This window comes from Spinacia oleracea, chromosome 6 (genome assembly GCF_020520425.1).
Source record: "Spinacia oleracea cultivar Varoflay chromosome 6, BTI_SOV_V1, whole genome shotgun sequence".
Taxonomy (NCBI): domain Eukaryota; kingdom Viridiplantae; phylum Streptophyta; class Magnoliopsida; order Caryophyllales; family Amaranthaceae; genus Spinacia; species Spinacia oleracea.
The window spans coordinates 119905228-119923947 of NC_079492.1; the positions used below are offsets into that span (position 1 = coordinate 119905228).

General features: G+C 38.1%; 1 pseudogene; it reads left to right on the forward strand.

Moving 5' to 3' along the window:
• The first annotated feature begins 2629 nt into the window (after nucleotides 1-2629).
• On the forward strand, nucleotides 2630-14862 carry LOC110794280 (peroxidase 57-like; annotated as a pseudogene).
• Nucleotides 14863-18720: the final 3858 nt, after the last annotated feature.

Below are 18720 nucleotides of genomic sequence, written 5' to 3' on the forward strand. Positions count from 1 at the left end.
GAAAATTTTAAATAAATTTAATCAATTTGATTGTACACCTGCGAAAACACCTTATGATTCTAATATTACTTTGAAGAAAAATAAAGGTGATAGTGTTTCTCAAGAACAATATGCCAAGATCATTGAAAGTGTGATGTTTTTAATGAATTATACTAGACCAGATATTGCATATGTTGTTAGTAGATTGAGCATGTATACTCATAGTCCTAATCGTGATTATTCAAATGCTTTAATAAGACTATTGAAAAGGCACTATCAATTCGGATCTGCACTATCATAGGACACCTTGTGTTTTAGAAGGATATTGCGATGCTAATTAGGTTTCAGATAATGATGAGATTCATTCTACTAGTGGCTATATTTTCACTCTTGCTAGTGGTGCTATTTCATGGAAATCATCTAAACAAACTTGTATTGCTAAATTTACAATGGAATCTGAGTTTATTGCTTTAAAATTGGCAGGTCAAAAAGACGAGTGGCTAAGGAGCCTGTCAGCTGATATTCCATTGTGGGGGAAGCCAGCTCCAACAGTGTCCATGCATTGTGACTCACAGGTTGCAATTAGGGTAGCGAATAATCAATCCTAATATGGAAAAGGGAGGCACATTCGCGTGAGGCATGCAATTGTTAGAGATCTGATCAGAAATAATGTGATATCACTTGAGTATGTAAAGTGAGAGAGGAATATTGCAAATCCTCTCACCAAAGGCCTTTGTAAGAAATGGTACATGAGTCAGCACAAGGAATCGGTTTTAATCCTTTTTTGGAGTGATTTGTTATGGATACCCATCTTGGAGAAATCTAAGTTCAATGGGTCAAACTAAGTCACAAAAGAACTCACATTTTTTATGCTACAACCATTCCTATTAATAAAGTGATGTAGTATTTTGTTTTACTGCCAAATGTGTAAGGATGAGCCAAATCTCTTAATAAGTTCATAGCCTATTGAGGTGGTTTATGACAGTATAAACATGATTAACTTACCTATGTGACTGTGGGGGCTACGCCCTACCCCCTATGAGGTTCCTTGGCTTAGGACCTCTAGAGCGTTCATGAAAGACCAGGAATTTGTGGGGCACTGACTATTAAAGTTCGCGAGAACACTACTTGTTTTGAGAAAAGTTTGGTGCGCTGTTGTGTTACTACAATCCCCATGCAAGGTTCAAGGATAAACCCACCTTATATGGTTGTATGACATACTAGTATGCACTAGGTATCAATTCAAGTCCACAAGACATTGATACTTGTAAAACTAAGTATCCCTTGCCCAGAACATCTTTCATTATCAAGCTGTTCTTCTTTTGAATCATGTGGGGGAATGTTGGATCCAGTTTGTTCTTTCAAAGTAATGCTTCTAAAGAAGGAAATCTCACTTGTCCCACATTTATAAAAAAAATCCACATGTTACCTTATTTAAATGTACCACTACCCTTTAATGATTTGTTAGAAGACTAGAGAGGTGGGACTAGTAACCACACACGCACGCGTGAGCCGGGCCGGGCGGGGGCGACTGACGCGGCGCATTCACGGGTGTGGGTAGGGCTCCTTTGTCCTAACCGTTATTTTTTTGGTCGTGTAATCTTTGCAAGATTTTACGTAACGGTTAATTGATTTCTTTGACGATTTGATTTCCGTCAAAGATATTATTCCGATTTTTGCTTCAGTTACGGAATCAATCAAAGACTAATTGATTGTGTTTCCGTTTTTGTGGCTTGGCCTTTTTGGATATATAACACCACCTTCCCTTCCAGAAAAGATACACAGAAATTAATCTCTTCCTCTTCTCCGAAATGAAAACACAAAACCACCATTGTTCTAGGCATTGCTTAAGGGTGTTCTCAATCTAGTTCTTCGTCGTACACCGAAGGATTGAAGTCATGTATCCCTGGGGGTCGGTTGCTACGAGTCCGCGTGTACTTAGCGGGTTCAAATTCGACTTTAGCGCAGTGATTGGTGTCACGCCACGACATTGTTACAGATAAGTTTGTTCTAATTATTATTGTTATTAGTCATAGTTCCTACAACACTTTCCTTTTTTCGTCCGTCCCAGATTACTTGTTACCCTTCTAAATTATGAATAACCTCACGGTTATTATATTGTCTATGTCTTTCACTAAAAAAAATTTGTCCTCACACCCTCTCTAATTCAATTAAAATTATATCCGACTAACTTCTATCACATCTACTTTTTCAATAAAATAACAATTGATAACCAAACCACCACTTATCACCTAAAACTTTGTGCAAAGCTAAGTGTAACGAGTAATATGGGATGGAGGGAGTATAACTATTTGATTATTTATTTATTTATTCTTGGTGAATTTGAAAGTAATTAATTGAACATAATATTTGATCATAATGCGTACGGAGTAACTATTTTATTAGAAAGTACAACTATTTAGCAAGAAGCCGATGTGTTATACATAAGACCTTTTTTCTGGTGAATTTATACATACGTAACATAAGACTGTCATAAATAAATTTTTGTATTATAATAGCTCTAGGACAATTGTGTTGCGACATCGCCAACCATACTATTTTATTCGGCAGATTACTAGGGCAACACCGACGTACAATTCCATGGAGAATTGGCGACAATAGAAACTGTTGCGCACGTAATTTGTAACAGGCAAGCATAGGAAGCATTGTGCCAACGAATTTTATTAACCAATTAGTTATAGCTCTACATGTCTCCCTAGCAATATAAATAAGCAATTTGCATGCACCAAGTTAAACAAACAACTCAATTTACTAATTACATTGCGTAAGAAGATAGAAACAAAAAACAAAAAAACAAAAAAAAAAACCAGAAAATTAAGCTTTCTTTTACTAGTATTGTAGTCATAATGCTCATCTTGGCACTAAGCCATTTGGGTCAATCTCATGCTCGTTCTGAAAAAGGGGAATCAAATTCGGGGCGTGGTTTTGGTGCTGCTCAAGGGCCTAAGGGCCGCGGTTTTGTTCCTCCTATTACGTCTAGTCCTCCTCCTCTGAGTCCTCCTAGCCCTCCTCCTCCTAGCCCTTCTACCCCTACTACAACTATTTCTGGTTTGAAGGTCGGTTTCTATGAAGGTCTATGCCCTAACAAACTAGATGATATTCAGGCAATCCTCACCATAAAGGTTCAAGAGCTTTTCCGAAAGAATTCTACTATTCTTCCTGCCCTCCTCCGCTTGTAATTTCATGATTGTTTTGTTCATGTAAGCAAGTAATTGACCATTTCCTTAATTTTATTCTTCTTAATTAATTGCAATAGGATCATTTTTTGAAGGTACTAGCTAAATACCGATGACCGTCAAAATTTAGGATGCAGGTTGTATAAGATGATCAACTACTTTTATTTACCCCCGTCCCGTTTATGCATGTGAAATTACAAATACGTACTTCATCTAATAGTACGTGCTTATGTACGTGTGTGTGTGTTTTATTTTTCAAAGGGTTGTGATGCGTCCATACTTATAGACGGGCCTTCTTCCGAGAAAGCAGCAGGTCCCAACCTTAGAGTAAGAGGTTATGACGTTATCGATGTCTTGAAAGATATTGCGGAAGCACAATGTCCAGGCGTTGTTTCATGTGCTGACATTATTGCAATTGCTACCAAAGAAGTTATCAAGATGGTAATTTAATTTATATAACCTTAATGTTTTTCCAAATTTCAGCCTTAATGCATTGATGATCATTTATCGTAATATCCTTTGATTTACTTATTCAATTATCTTACTTTCTCGATCATAACTAATAAAGTTTGATCTAGTGGTTAAGACTGAGAGCATGTGTATTCCTCTTATGTCATTTGTAATTTGTATCGCCCTAAAAAATGTTACTTTCTCTCATAGGGAGGTGGTCCAGACTATCAAAGTAGAAACAGGGCGAAGAGATGGATTGGTGTCTAGAGCCGGAGATGTGAAACTTCCAAGTCCATCCTTGACGGTGAGTCAAAGCATTTCAGAATTCAGCGCCAAGAACTTTACACCAGAAGAAATGGTCATTCTTCTAGGTTGCCACTCTGTAGGTATCTCACATTGTCAATTCTTTGAAGCTAGACTTTACAATGATACTACCCAATTCGACCCATTAATGGACCCAACGCTTCGCAATCAACTACAGCAAACATGCCTCTAAAAACGCGAATTCAAACAATGTGGCGTTTCTTGATCAAAACCCACAAAGCTCCAACATACTTGACAACTCTTTCTTTGATCAAATCGTTAAGCAAAAAGGTATTCTTCCAATCGACCAAGACTTGGCTCGTGATCCTCAAACGAGTGGCTTTGTTCTACAGTTCGCTGGAGATCATTTCTTATTCAACAAAAAATTGGCCAGTGCCATGGTCAAACTGTTAGGTTATGATACATATGACAATTCATAAATCATGCGGAAACAACCATTAAGCCAGGAATACATATTATTTACACATAATCATATAGCATAGTTTAGATGCATACTCTTTGTTGCGTGCCTTCCCTAGCTGCGCCCGAACCGAACAAGAACAAGTCTTTAGAACTCCAAGTGTCGTCCCTCCGTAGATAGTCCACAGCACGTTCGGATCCGCCTTAAGATTGACCAACTAGAATCGCCCCTAAGGTACTATAAATTTTCGGCACTTTTGAGCAAGATGTGTGACTGAATTTTTCTCTCAAAAACTCACTTTGAATACTTGAATACTCGTCCTAAATTGTGAACCCAGGCCACATATTTATAGGGGTATGGAAAGAGAATTAGAATCCTATTAGGATACGAATTAATTAAATTAGAATTATAATAAAACTCTTATTTAATTAATTTATCAAATAGAATTAGGAATTTAATCATTAACCGAACTCTGCACGTTTTAGGTTTCGTACGCGAACACAAACACTTACGCGAGCATGACCCGCAAGCGTGCAGGCCATGCCCGCGCACAGCCCACACGGCCGCACGGCCCACGCGAGCTACAAGCCCACGCGAGCTGCAGCAATGCTCGCAGCCCACTGCTCGCAGCTGCGCGCGCTGCGCGCGCTGTGCGCGCTGCCACGGCCTGCTGGGCCTGGCCTTGCGCTGGGCCTGGCGTGGCCTTGGCTGTTCGTGTGGCGCTCTTGGCTTGCTGGGCGATGGCCTGGCTTCGTGCTGGGCCCTCGTCCGGCAGGCCTCGTCCGATGCTTATTCGTACGATACGCTTCCGATTAAATTCCCGATTCCGGAATATATTTCCGATACGAACAATATTTAATATTTTCGATTCCGGAATTAATTTTCCGATTACGATAATATTTCTGATTCTGACAATATTTCCGTTTCCGGCAATATTTCCGATTCCGGCAATATTTCCATTTCCGATAATATTTCCCGATACGTACCATGTTTCCGTTTCCGGCAACATCTACGACTTGGATAATATTTATATTTCCGATACGATCCATATTTCCGTTTCCGGCAATATCATCGTTTCCGGAGTATTCATTTCTTGCCTGTGACGATCTCAGCTCCCACTGAAACCAAGATCCGTCGATTCCGAATATCCATAGATGGAGTATTTAATGCCATTAAATACTTGATCCGTTTACGTACTATTTGTGTGACCCTACGGGTTCAGTCAAGAGTAAGCTGTGGATTAATATCATTAATTCCACTTGAACTGAAGCGGCCTCTAGCTAGGCATTCAGCTCACTTGATCTCACTGAATTATTAACTTGTTAATTAATACTGAACCGCATTTATTAGACTTAACATAGAATGCCTACTTGGACCAAGGGCATTATTTCCTTCAGTCTCCCACTTGTCCTTAGGGACAAGTGTGCATTTCCTAATTCCTTTGTCTCTCGATGCTTGCTCTTGAACATAAGGTAAGAGTTGTCATCCTTATTATGTCCAGAGGTGTTCCTCGGTTTCAGAGTTCAACTGATCAAATAAACAGATAATCATAGCCTATGATTCATCCGAGCATGGCCATGCATTTCACAGTTTCTAGCTCTCCGAGTGGCCTTGTACAACTTTTAAGCATCTCATCCCGATTTATGGGAGGACAATCCCAATCTTGTGATCTTGAGATTAGACTTCGTTTGATAGGTGATTACCTGAGCGTTGCCTTTATAGCCTCCTTTTACGGTGCGACGGTTGGTCAACGTCAAAGCAACCAGTTCTCAAACAAGTAATCTCAAATCACTCAGGTATTGAGGATTTAGTGTCTAATAATTTTAATGAAATTTACTTATGACAGATTTTCATCTCTTACAGTAAAGTTTCATAGGTCTTGTCCGATACTAGTCTTCCCAAAGTAAGTATCTATGCAAATGATTATGACATTGCCATGTCCACATAGTTCAAGAAACAGAACTACTAGTCATCTTGCATTCTAATCGTCTAACGTTTTCTATGCGTCCAATTTTATAGAAAACTCCGACCAGGGACCACTTTCAACCTTTGATATTCAAGTTCACTTGATAGACATTTCTTAGTCACAGGACTGGTCCTGACAGTCTATCTTGAATATATCGTCAAATTGAAGGGACTCATCATTTAATAAACCACAAATTAAATGGAAAAATGAATTCTTTTCATTTATTGTGAATGATTAACCAATAATGTTTTACAAAGATTTAAACTCTAAAACTTTAAAACATTAAACAGAGACATCAAAGCCATTCTCCAATAAGCTTGATTCCCATAGCTGCAGTGTGCGAGTTGTGCTTCGCCTGCGGCAGAGGTTTAGTTAATGGATCTGATATGTTGTCATCAGTACCAATTTTGCTTATCTCGACTTCTTTTCTTTCAACGAACTCTCGTAGAAGGTGAAATCTACGAAGTAAATGCTTGACTCTCTGGTGGTGTCTAGGCTCCTTTGCCTGTGCAATAGCTCCGTTATTATCACAATACAGGGCTATTGGTCCTTTAATGGAGGGGACTACACCGAGTTCACCTATGAACTTCCTTAGCCATATAGCTTCCTTTGCTGCTTCATGTGCAGCAATGTACTCCGCTTCAGTTGTAGAATCCGCAATGGTGCTTTGCTTAGCACTTTTCCAGCTTACTGCTCCTCCGTTGAGGCAGAAGACAAACCCAGACTGTGATCTGAAATCATCTTTGTCGGTTTGGAAACTTGCGTCCGTATAGCCTTTAACAATTAATTCATCATCTCCACCATAGACCAGGAAGTCATCTTTGTGCCTTTTCAGGTACTTCAGAATGTTCTTGGCAGCAGTCCAATGCGCCTCTCCTGGGTCTGACTGGTATCTGCTCGTAGCACTGAGTGCGTACGCAACATCTGGGCGTGTACATATCATAGCATACATTATTGAACCAATCAATGATGCATATGGAATCCCATTCATTCGTCTACGCTCATCAAGTGTTTTTGGGCACTGAGTCTTGCTTAGAGTCATTCCATGAGACATGGGTAGGTAGCCTCGCTTGGAGTCCGCCATCTTGAACCTATCAAGCACCTTATTGATATAAGTGCTTTGACTAAGTCCAATCATCTTTTTAGATCTATCTCTGTAAATCTTGATGCCCAATATGTACTGTGCTTCTCCTAGATCTTTCATCGAAAAACATTTCCCAAGCCAAATCTTGACAGAGTTCAACATAGGAATGTCATTTCCGATAAGTAATATGTCGTCGACATATAATACTAGGAAAGCAATTTTGCTCCCACTGACCTTCTTGTATACACAAGATTCGTCCGCGTTCTTGATGAAACCAAAGTCACTGACTGCTTCATCAAAACGTATATTCCAGCTCCTGGATGCCTGCTTCAATCCGTAGATTGACTTCTTTAGCTTGCATACCTTTTTAGCATTCTTTGGATCCTCAAAACCTTCAGGCTGTGTCATAAACACAGTTTCTGTTAAAACGCCGTTTAAGAAAGCAGTTTTGACATCCATCTGCCATATTTCGTAATCGTAATATGCAGCGATTGCTAACATTATCCGAATAGACTTTAGCATTGCAACTGGTGAAAAGGTTTCATCGTAATCCACACCGTGGACTTGCCTGTAACCTTTTGCAACCAATCTAGCTTTGAAAACTTCAAGTTTCCCATCCTTGTCCTTTTTCAGTTTGAAAACCCATTTGCTTCCAATGGCTTGGTAGCCATCTGGCAAATCGACCAAATCCCATACTTGGTTTTCAGACATGGAGTCTAATTCAGATTGCATGGCTTCTTGCCATTGCTTGGAGCTAGGGCTCGTCATAGCTTGTTTGTAAGTCGCAGGTTCATCACTTTCAAGTAATAGAACGTCATAGCTCTCGTTCGTCAAAATACCTAAGTACCTTTCCGGTTGAGATCTATATCTTTGCGATCTACGTGGGGTAACATTTCTAGATTGACCATGATTCTCACCAGATTCTTCTAAAGATCTCTGAGTTTCATCCTGAATGTCATCTTGAGCATTCTCTAGAGTTTGTTGTTCGACTCGAATTTCTTCGAGGTCTACTTTTCTCCCACTTGTCATTTTGGAAATGTGATCTTTCTCCAAAAAGACATCATCTCGAGCAACAAACACCTTGTTCTCAGATGTATTGTAGAAGTAATACCCCTTTGTTTCCTTTGGATAGCCCACAAGGATACATTTGTCAGATTTTGGATGAAGTTTGTCTGAAATTAATCGTTTGACGTATACTTCACATCCCCAAATCTTAAGAAAAGACACATTTGGAGGCTTTCCAAACCATAATTCGTATGGAGTCTTTTCGACAGCTTTAGACGGAGCTCTATTTATAGTGAGTGCAGCTGTATTTAGTGCATGTCCCCAAAATTCTAATGGAAGTTCGGCCTGACCCATCATTGACCTGACCATGTCTAGCAAGGTTCTGTTCCTCCGTTCCGACACACCGTTCCATTGTGGTGTTCCAGGAGGAGTCAATTCTGATAGAATTCCACATTCTTTCAGATGGTCATCAAATTCATAGCTCAGATATTCACCGCCTCTATCAGATCGCAGTGCCTTAATCTTCTTGCCTAATTGATTCTCTACTTCACTCTGAAATTCCTTGAATTTGTCAAAGGATTCAGACTTATGCTTCATTAGGTAGACATAACCATATCTACTGAAGTCATCAGTGAAAGTGATAAAGTAGCTGAAACCACCTCTAGCATTTGTACTCATTGGTCCACATACATCTGTATGGATTAAACCCAATAGTTCACTTGCTCTTTCTCCAGCTTTAGAGAAAGGTTGCTTTGTCATTTTGCCAAGTAAACATGATTCGCATTTACCATAATCCTCTAAGTCAAATGGTTCTAGAATTCCTTCCTTTTGAAGTCTTTCTAAGCGTTTCAAGTTTATATGGCCTAATCGACAATGCCACAGATAGGTGAGATCTGAATCATCCTTTTTGGCCTTTTTGGTATTTGTGTTATATACTTGTTTGTCGTGATCTAATAAATAAAGTCCATTGACTAATCTAGCAGATCCATAAAACATCTCTTTAAAATAAAACGAACAACTATTGTCTTTTATTAAAAAGGAAAATCCCTTAGCATCTAGGCAAGAAACTGAAATGATGTTTTTAGTAAGACTTGGAACATGGAAACATTCTTCCAGTTCCAAAACTAGCCCGGAGGGCAACGACAAAAAGTAAGTTCCTACAGCTAATGCAGCAATCCGTGCTCCATTTCCCACTCGTAGGTCGACTTCACCCTTGCTTAACTTTCTACTTCTTCTTAGTCCCTGTGGATTGGAACATAATTGTGAGCCACAACCTGTATCTAATACCCAAGAAGTTGAATTAGCAAGTATACAGTCTATAACGAAAATACCTGAAGATGGAACGACTGTTCCGTTCTTCTGATCTTCCTTTAGCTTCAAGCAATCTCTCTTCCAATGCCCCTTCTTCTTGCAGTAGAAGCATTCGGATTCAGAAGTGGGTTGACTGACCTTCCTCTTTACAGATTTGGCGCCAGTTTGCTTAGTTGGGCTGGCCTTGTTGCCACCTTTCTTAGCATTCCTCTTCTTTCCAGATTTCTTGAACTTGCCCCCACGCACCATAAGCACATCCTGCTTATCACTTTTGAGCGTCTTTTCAGCGGTCTTCAGCATACCGTGAAGCTCAGTGAGCGTTTTGTCCAGACTATTCATACTGTAGTTCAGTTTGAACTGATCATACCCGCTATGAAGAGAATGGAGGATGGTGTCTATAGCCATTTCCTGAGAAAATTGCTGATCCAGCCGACTCATATTCTCAATGAGTCCAATCATTTTGAGAACATGTGGACTTACGGGCTCGCCTTTCTTAAGCTTGGTCTCAAGAATTTGCCTATGAGTCTCGAATCTTTCGACTCGAGCCAGATCTTGGAACATGTTCTTCAACTCACTGATGATTGTGAAAGCATCTGAGTTGATGAACGTTTTCTGCAGATCCGCACTCATGGTGGCGAGCATTAGACATTTCACATCCTTGTTGGCATCAATCCAACGATTGAGGGTTGCCTGAGTGACCCCGTCGCCTGCGGCTTCGGGCATCGCCTCATCTAGGACATACTCCTTTTCTTCCTGCATAAGAACTATTTGCAAGTTCCTTTGCCAGTCAAGGAAGTTTTTCCCGTTCAACTTCTCCTTTTCGAGAATTGATCGAATGTTGAATGAATTGTTGTTTGCCATATTAAAAACTACAATTGAAAAGAATAAACAAATAAATAACCATTCACAGTTTCTCTTAATAAACTTAAATTCTAGCATACATGCATAATTCAATGTTTATTAAGCATTTTATTCAAGTTATGTGTTCCGGCAGGTGTGAATAAAATGATTCCAAGATCCTAAAATCATTGAAGAACTAAGCACAGTTTGTCGACTTAATCCTAAAACATCTTAGGTAAGCAAAAGCCTTTTGCTAATAGTCTAGAAACTATTCTTGGTTGATAGGTACGTCTAAGAACTTATTAGGTAAACCTATCGATTTTGCCACGACATAAAAGGACTCCTTACTTATATCGTTGAGTTTCACCAAAACTAACATGTACTCACACTTATTTGTGTACCTTGCCCCTTTAGGACCAATAAGTAACACCTCGCTGAGCGAAAACTATTACTAGATTGATGTAAAGGATATCCAAGCAAGTGTATATTTTGGCATGGCACCTTATAACTCAATTTTTTAAGTTTGGAACTTAAGGCTCTTACTATGTTGGTTAGATTTTAAGTGAAATAAAATCCTTAATCATGCAACATAATCAAGCTTATGATCTCATGCATTTTAAGACATATTTAAAAGCAATAAATAACTTAAAACATGCATAAGATAAATGTGATCTAGTATGGCCCGACTTCATCTTGAAGCTTTAACTTCAAAGTCCGTCTTGAAAATCTCCGTGGGAGGCACCATTTTCTTCAAATAGGATAAGCTATAATTAAAACTAATTACAACTATTTGATGGTACGCAGACCATTTTTGAATTGAAAAACAACTTTGGTACTTTAGACCAATTACATTCAAATTAATGGTACGCAGACCATATTTTCTATCCTATTTGGGCCATACTAGTCACTTCATAACCTGCAAAACAGTACATATACAATATATACCATTCACCCATTCATTATCATGAATGGCCCACATAGCTGGTTAGTAAAACACATTATGCATCACGTAAACATTTGCAGCAGTTAATCAAGGGCACCAATAATCTACCAATTATTCAGTCCTTATTAATTCTAATCAAGTTGTTTTAACCTTAAGGATTCGTAGACCTAATCAAGAGTTTATGACTAAAAAGCGCTCCCACTTAAACCAATAAATTCATATGCTTTACTAATTTTAAACATAAAAATGTATTTCAAGTCTAACCGGAAACATACAAATTTAATTAAAATTTAAAGCCCATATAAATTTATAATTGAATCCAAAAATTTTAATTTGATTTCAGTCGTGTTTAAATTAATTCATGATTTTAATTTTAGTAAATTAATTAGAATAAATAAAATTTATTATAATTACAATATTCAAAATTAAAATCCAAGAAAATAATTTAAATTATTAATTTTAAAATTAATTAAAATTACGTAAACTGAAAATTTCAAATTAAACATTCAAAACGATCTAATCGTAATGCAAACACCCTACGCATCGCACGCCCATGGGCCACACGCACACAGCCATCGCTGGCCATGTGCGCGCAGCCCATGCGCTCGTCGCATAGCTGCTGCATCTTCCCATCGCAAGCCATCGCACAAGTGGTGCTCGCTGCGCGCGCGCCAGCGCTCGATGCACGCGAGCCATCGCTCGCTGTGCGCGCTCGCCAGCGCTTGCTGCGCGCGCTCCAGCGCTCGATGCACGCGAGCCATCGCTCGCTGTGCGCGAGCCACCGCTCGCTGTGCGCGAGCAATTTCTCGCTGCGCGCGATCGACGCTGGGCGCAGCGCTCGTGGCACGCGAGCTTGCGCTCGCTGCGCGCGAGGCTGCGCGCGCTTGCGCGAGGCAGTGCGCGTTGTGGCGCAGCTCGCTTGCTGCCCACACGCGACTGCCGTGCCTTGCCTTCGCCCATGCCCATTCTTCCATAGCTCGTGGCCCACGACACAAGGCAGGGCTGCTGCCTTGTGCTCGTGCACCATGCCCTTGCTCATTGCATTCGTGCCGCACGGGCGACGAGCTCCCTTGCTCGTCGTCGCATGCCCGCACTATACAATACCCCTTAAGGGTAACACGAAGCGTCCATTGCTTTGTGCGTGCAAGTTATATGAACGAATCGCATAAAAATTTATATTTAAAATTAATGACAAATTAATAAATTAATATTAATTTCATAATTTTAGGGCGAAAAATCGAAAATTTATTATTCAATTGATTTCCGATTGTCATGGATTCAAGCCTAGGTCATAAAAATTTAAAATTTATCATAAATTTACAATTTTTATGGTGGTTTTTAATCATAGGTTTCTTATTAAATTATAATTAATTATGAAAATCAAATTAATTCTAAATTATTCTAATTTTCAACAAATTAATCATAATTACAAATTAGATTGCATAATTAACAAGGCTAGGCATTCAAACTTGTTAAACATATACAGTAGGTCAATCAAAAATTCAAGATTTATCAACAAGAATCGCAAATATTTAATTTAACATCTTAAATTTACGAAATTTTGCATTCGAAAAACTAAAACCTTCGAAAAGTCATAGTTAGGCTAAGAATTTGAGAATTCTGGGTTCGGCAGCAAAATACTATTTTTGTCAAAATTTTAGAATGCCTTTTACATGCGGAATTGACACAAAAATCACTCAATTTGGATGAGTAACGAAGAAATTGCCGAAAAACTGCGTACGTATAATTAAATAAACGCAATTTGCAATTAATTAACAATTACGAAAATTAATCACCCCTTTTAATTCTTGCAAATTTGTAATATTTAACCATGTTCATGCAATTTAGATTATGAAAATAATAAGAGGCTCGTGATACCACTGTTAGGTTATGATACATATGACAATTCATAAATCATGCGGAAACAACCATTAAGCCAGGAATACATATTATTTACACATAATCATATAGCATAGTTTAGATGCATACTCTTTGTTGCGTGCCTTCCCTAGCTGCGCCCGAACCGAACAAGAACAAGTCTTTAGGACTCCAAGTGTCGTCCCTCCGTAGATAGTCCACAGCACGATCGGATCCGCCTTAAGATTGACCAACTAGAATCGCCCCTAAGGTACTATAAATTTTCGGCACTTTTGAGCAAGATGTGTGACTGAATTTTTCTCTCAAAAACTCACTTTGAATACTTGAATACTCGTCCTAAATTGTGAACCCAGGCCACATATTTATAGGGGTATGGAAAGAGAATTAGAATCCTATTAGGATACGAATTAATTAAATTAGAATTATAATAAAACTCTTATTTAATTAATTTATCAAATAGAATTAGGAATTTAATCATTAACCGAACTCTGCACGTTTTAGGTTTCGTACGCGAACACAAACACTTACGCGAGCATGACCCGCAAGCGTGCAGGCCATGCCCGCGCACAGCCCACACGGCCGCACGGCCCACGCGAGCTACAAGCCCACGCGAGCTGCAGCAATGCTCGCAGCCCACTGCTCGCAGCTGCGCGCGCTGCGCGCGCTGTGCGCGCTGCCACGGCCTGCTGGGCCTGGCCTTGCGCTGGGCCTGGCGTGGCCTTGGCTGTTCGTGTGGCGCGCTTGGCTTGCTGGGCGATGGCCTGGCTTCGTGCTGGGCCCTCGTCCGGCAGGCCTCGTCCGATGCTTATTCGTACGATACGCTTCCGATTAAATTCCCGATTCCGGAATATATTTCCGATACGAACAATATTTAATATTTTCGATTCCGGAATTAATTTTCCGATTCCGATAATATTTCCGATTCTGACAATATTTCCGTTTCCGGCAATATTTCCGATTCCGGCAATATTTCCATTTCCGATAGTATTTCCCGATACGTACCATGTTTCCGTTTCCGGCAACATCTACGACTTGGATAATATTTATATTTCCGATACGATCCATATTTCCGTTTCCGGCAATATCATCGTTTCCGGAGTATTCATTTCTTGCCTGTGACGATCTCAGCTCCCACTGAAACCAAGATCCGTCGATTCCGAATATCCATAGATGGAGTATTTAATGCCATTAAATACTTGATCCGTTTACGTACTATTTGTGTGACCCTACGGGTTCAGTCAAGAGTAAGCTGTGGATTAATATCATTAATTCCACTTGAACTGAAGCGGCCTCTAGCTAGGCATTCAGCTCACTTGATCTCACTGAATTATTAACTTGTTAATTAATACTGAACCGCATTTATTAGACTTAACATAGAATGCATACTTGGACCAAGGGCATTATTTCCTTCACAAACTGCGGGCGCTTGATGTCCTTACCGGCAGCAAAGGCCAGATTAGAAAAACTTGTAGTAGAATCAATTAACTAACCATCCTAACGGGTCGGGCTTAAAGCTGAAGCCCGGCTGTTTTACAAGTAAACTAAAATATATAAGGAACTTTATTTTGGTAATTATTAATATATAGATAGGTATCCACCTATCTATATATGCATATGCAACTAAACATCGTCGTTTCATCATTAAATTGGCACGCGCGAAGCACATGCTTCTTACCAGCAACAGGTATAAAAGCATTACCTAACGTCATTGGAAGAGAATTCGCCATTTTCTCTCTCCTCAACATCTCGCCATTTTCTCTCTCATCAAACTTCCCACTCTCACTCATCAAACCGCCCACTCTCTCACTTCAAACCGCCGATTTCGCTCTATAAAACCTCGAATTGCAGTTCAAAAGCGCAATTCAGTGACAAAACTGAGCATCGAGGCGGTTTCGAAAAATTCGAAACCCTAAAAATAGATATTCGTGAGGAAGTGAAGCTCAGTAGAACAAAAATTACATTTAAAAGAGGAAAAACGAAAAAGTAAGTATAATATCTGCATTTTTTTTTATAATGTACATAATTTTTCACGTTTTCCAGATTTTAATTTGATTATTGTTTATAATGTACATAATTTTTCGCATTTTCCAGGAAAAACAACAAACGAGTGGAATCGAGTATTGTGGATGCGGATGCGGATGCAGATGATGTATTGTAAGTGTTCTAAACATTTATTAAAAGTTCATAATTGATCATGTTCATAATTTTGGACCAAATGTTCATTATCCTTTACTATAAGATCTGAAGTGTCCCTGTCTAAATATTATAAAGGTTCTAGAGCGTGTGGAAACATTAAATATTCATGTTCAAAATGTGAAACAACATGTTCAAATAGGTTATAATAAGATTTTTGGTTTGATTAGCTATTGAATTATTCATGTTCAAAATATGAAACAACATGTTCATAATGTGAAACAAAATGTTCAAAATGTCAAATAACTTGTTCAAATAGGTTATAATAAAAATTTTGGTTAGATTAGTTGTTGAAATATTCATGTTCAAAATATGATACAACATGTTCAAAAGGTGAATCAAAATGTTCAAAATGTCAAATAACTTGTTCAAATAGGTAAAATAAAAAATTTGGTTAGATTAGCTGTTGAAATATTCATGTTCAAAATATGATACAACATGTTCAAAATGTAAAACATTATGTTCAAATAGGTTATAATAAAAAAAAATTGTTTGATTTCTTTATGCATAATCCAAAACCGTTGAATTCTGTGAAACCAGTGACAATAGATGAATTAGATTCTGAAACGTGAGAGAATTTTTATGTTCGAAACTGTTTGGTAGTTGATCATTATAAGAAGCTAATAGTTATATTTGCAGCCACAGGATGATCGATGAAGAAGAAAATATTCCATTAGCAATCCTAAAGAAAAGAAAGCAACAAGAACTTGCAACGACTTCAAAAGTGTTGGATCCAATACTTCTGCAAAGCATAAATGAATCATATACAGAGGAAACCGTGAATGATGCGTATGTAACTGTTTATGTTCACTTCTATAATTAGAATATACATATTATCAAATGTTGTTGTGGTTTGTGGTGCTGTTGTTGGGGTTGTTGCTGCTTTTTTGATTTCATGCATTTTATATGTTCATTTTCTAATTCATCATGTTCAATATATTATCAGTAATGTTCAATCGATGATGTTGAAAATTGTTCAGTGTGCTATTCACTTTTCTTTAGGTTGATGTTCAACTTCTTAACATATAATGTTCAACATACAAAGAATCATGTTCAAAACGTTAAACGTATAATGTTCAACTATGAATGCAGGAATTTTGTTGCTATATGGATTATAATTAATGTTGTTATTTATATAAGAACCCTCAACCAAAGAATCAGAAAAGGTCCAAAATCACATTCATATGTGGGAGCTGAATAAAAAAACTATGGAGCATAGAAATTTCAAAGCTCCGGCTGAAAAATTATTGCTCCGGTTCAAGCTGCTCCGGTTCAGGAGGAAGATATTTCAAATGAAAGGTATCAAAATAGATGTGTTCCACTAATCCTAATCCTGATAGTTTAAAATAAAAAAAAACATGCTAATAATATAAAATACACTCACATTTCAGGCAACACATTGCTGATGGTATGCATGCTGCTAGGACAACGATCCTGCGTAATGTATTGAAGTTTACTAAACGTAAAAGGCATATTCAGCATAACCATCGCAGGATAACTATGTCCCCTGGAAGGTAATAATTTGATCAGTTATTATGTTCTGTATAAAATATTCTACTGTTGTTGTCTTCATCTTTGTAGTGTTCAGTTTCTAAAGGATCATGTTCAAGTTTTTAATTATATTCTCATGTTCAAGTTTTTAATTCTCATGTTAATATTTTAAAATAATGTTCAATTTCAGGTAAAAAAAACTCATGGTATTAAGTGTCATATTCATATTTCTAAGTATGATGTTCATAATATTAAGAATCATGTTCAACTTATAAAATCCATAGTACATTTATCAAAAGTTTTTAAAGGATCATGTTCAACTTTTAAAATCTTATGTTCATATTTTAAAAACTATTAATTGTGGTATTCAGTTTTATAAGGATCATGTTCAAATTTTTAATTATAATGTTCAACTTATAAGAAATCATGTTCAAGTTGTAAGAAACCATTTTCAACTTATAATAGCCTTTGTTCAACTTACAACAACCTATGTTCAACCTATCAAAACCAATGTTCAATTTCTTAAGTTTGACTCTAACATTCACCATATGTGCTGCAGGAAGGAAATGGTCAGTCCAGAAGAAATAGCATAAAAATAAAAAAGCAGCAACAAAAGAAAAAAAAGATGATTTAGAAATGGAAACGATTGTTTTGAGAGAGTCTGCTATTGCTGAAAAAGAAGAAGCTGGAAGGACAAGAAAACAAGAGGCTGAGAGGAAGAAAAAAGAGGAAGATGAGAGGTTGAAAAAGGAAGCTGAGATGAAGAAGAAAGCGGAAGCTGGGTTGAAGAAGAAAGAGGAAGCTGAGATGAGAAAAAGGGAAGTTGAGAGGAAAAAAGTTGAAAAAGAGGAAGCTGATAAAAAGAGAAAGGAGTCTGCCAAAGCTAAAAGATTAGCTGCGAAAGAGGAAGCTGAAAGAAAGAAATTAGCTGTAAAAGAGTTAGCTGAAAGAAAAAAGGCTGAGAGGGAAGCTGCAAAATTGGCAGCAGAAAAAAAGAAGGCTAAATTGGAGGTTGCAAGGAAAGAGAAGGAGTGAGCAAAGGACGCTGTAGATGAACCACCTCCAAAAAGAAAGCATATTGCTAATAGAAAGCAAAAGGGGAAAGAGGTGATGAATTTCTCTTTGGAAAAGAGAATGACAAAATTTCAGACATCTGGAACTGATGTGGAGCCTCAGGAAAATGATAGGGAGGAAAGTGAGAATGGGACCTCATCTGAAGATGATGATGAAGATGATGAGGATGTCGACATTACACAGTTGTCAGAACGTTCTGATAGTGATAAAGACGATGACAATATCCCGTCAAAGAAAAGGAATACACAAAAACAACTCGTACAAAGGAAAGAAACATCAATTTGTAAAGCTGGCAAGGAGGAGGATCAGAACAAAAAGGAAATGAAAAATACAGGGGTGAGAGCTAATCATACAGCATTCATGGAATGGGTTCCTAAACTAACCGTTAATCAAAGAAACGATATTCAAGAGATCGGGTTAGGACCATTGCTAACTGTTAATCTGCCCCAAAATGATCAGGTAATTTTTAATTTTTAATGTTCAAATTCTTAATTTAGCATGGTCAATATATAAAGAATTATGTTCAACACATATAATGTTTAAAAAAAAATTTGTTTAGGTTGATGTTCAAATTCTTAATGTAGA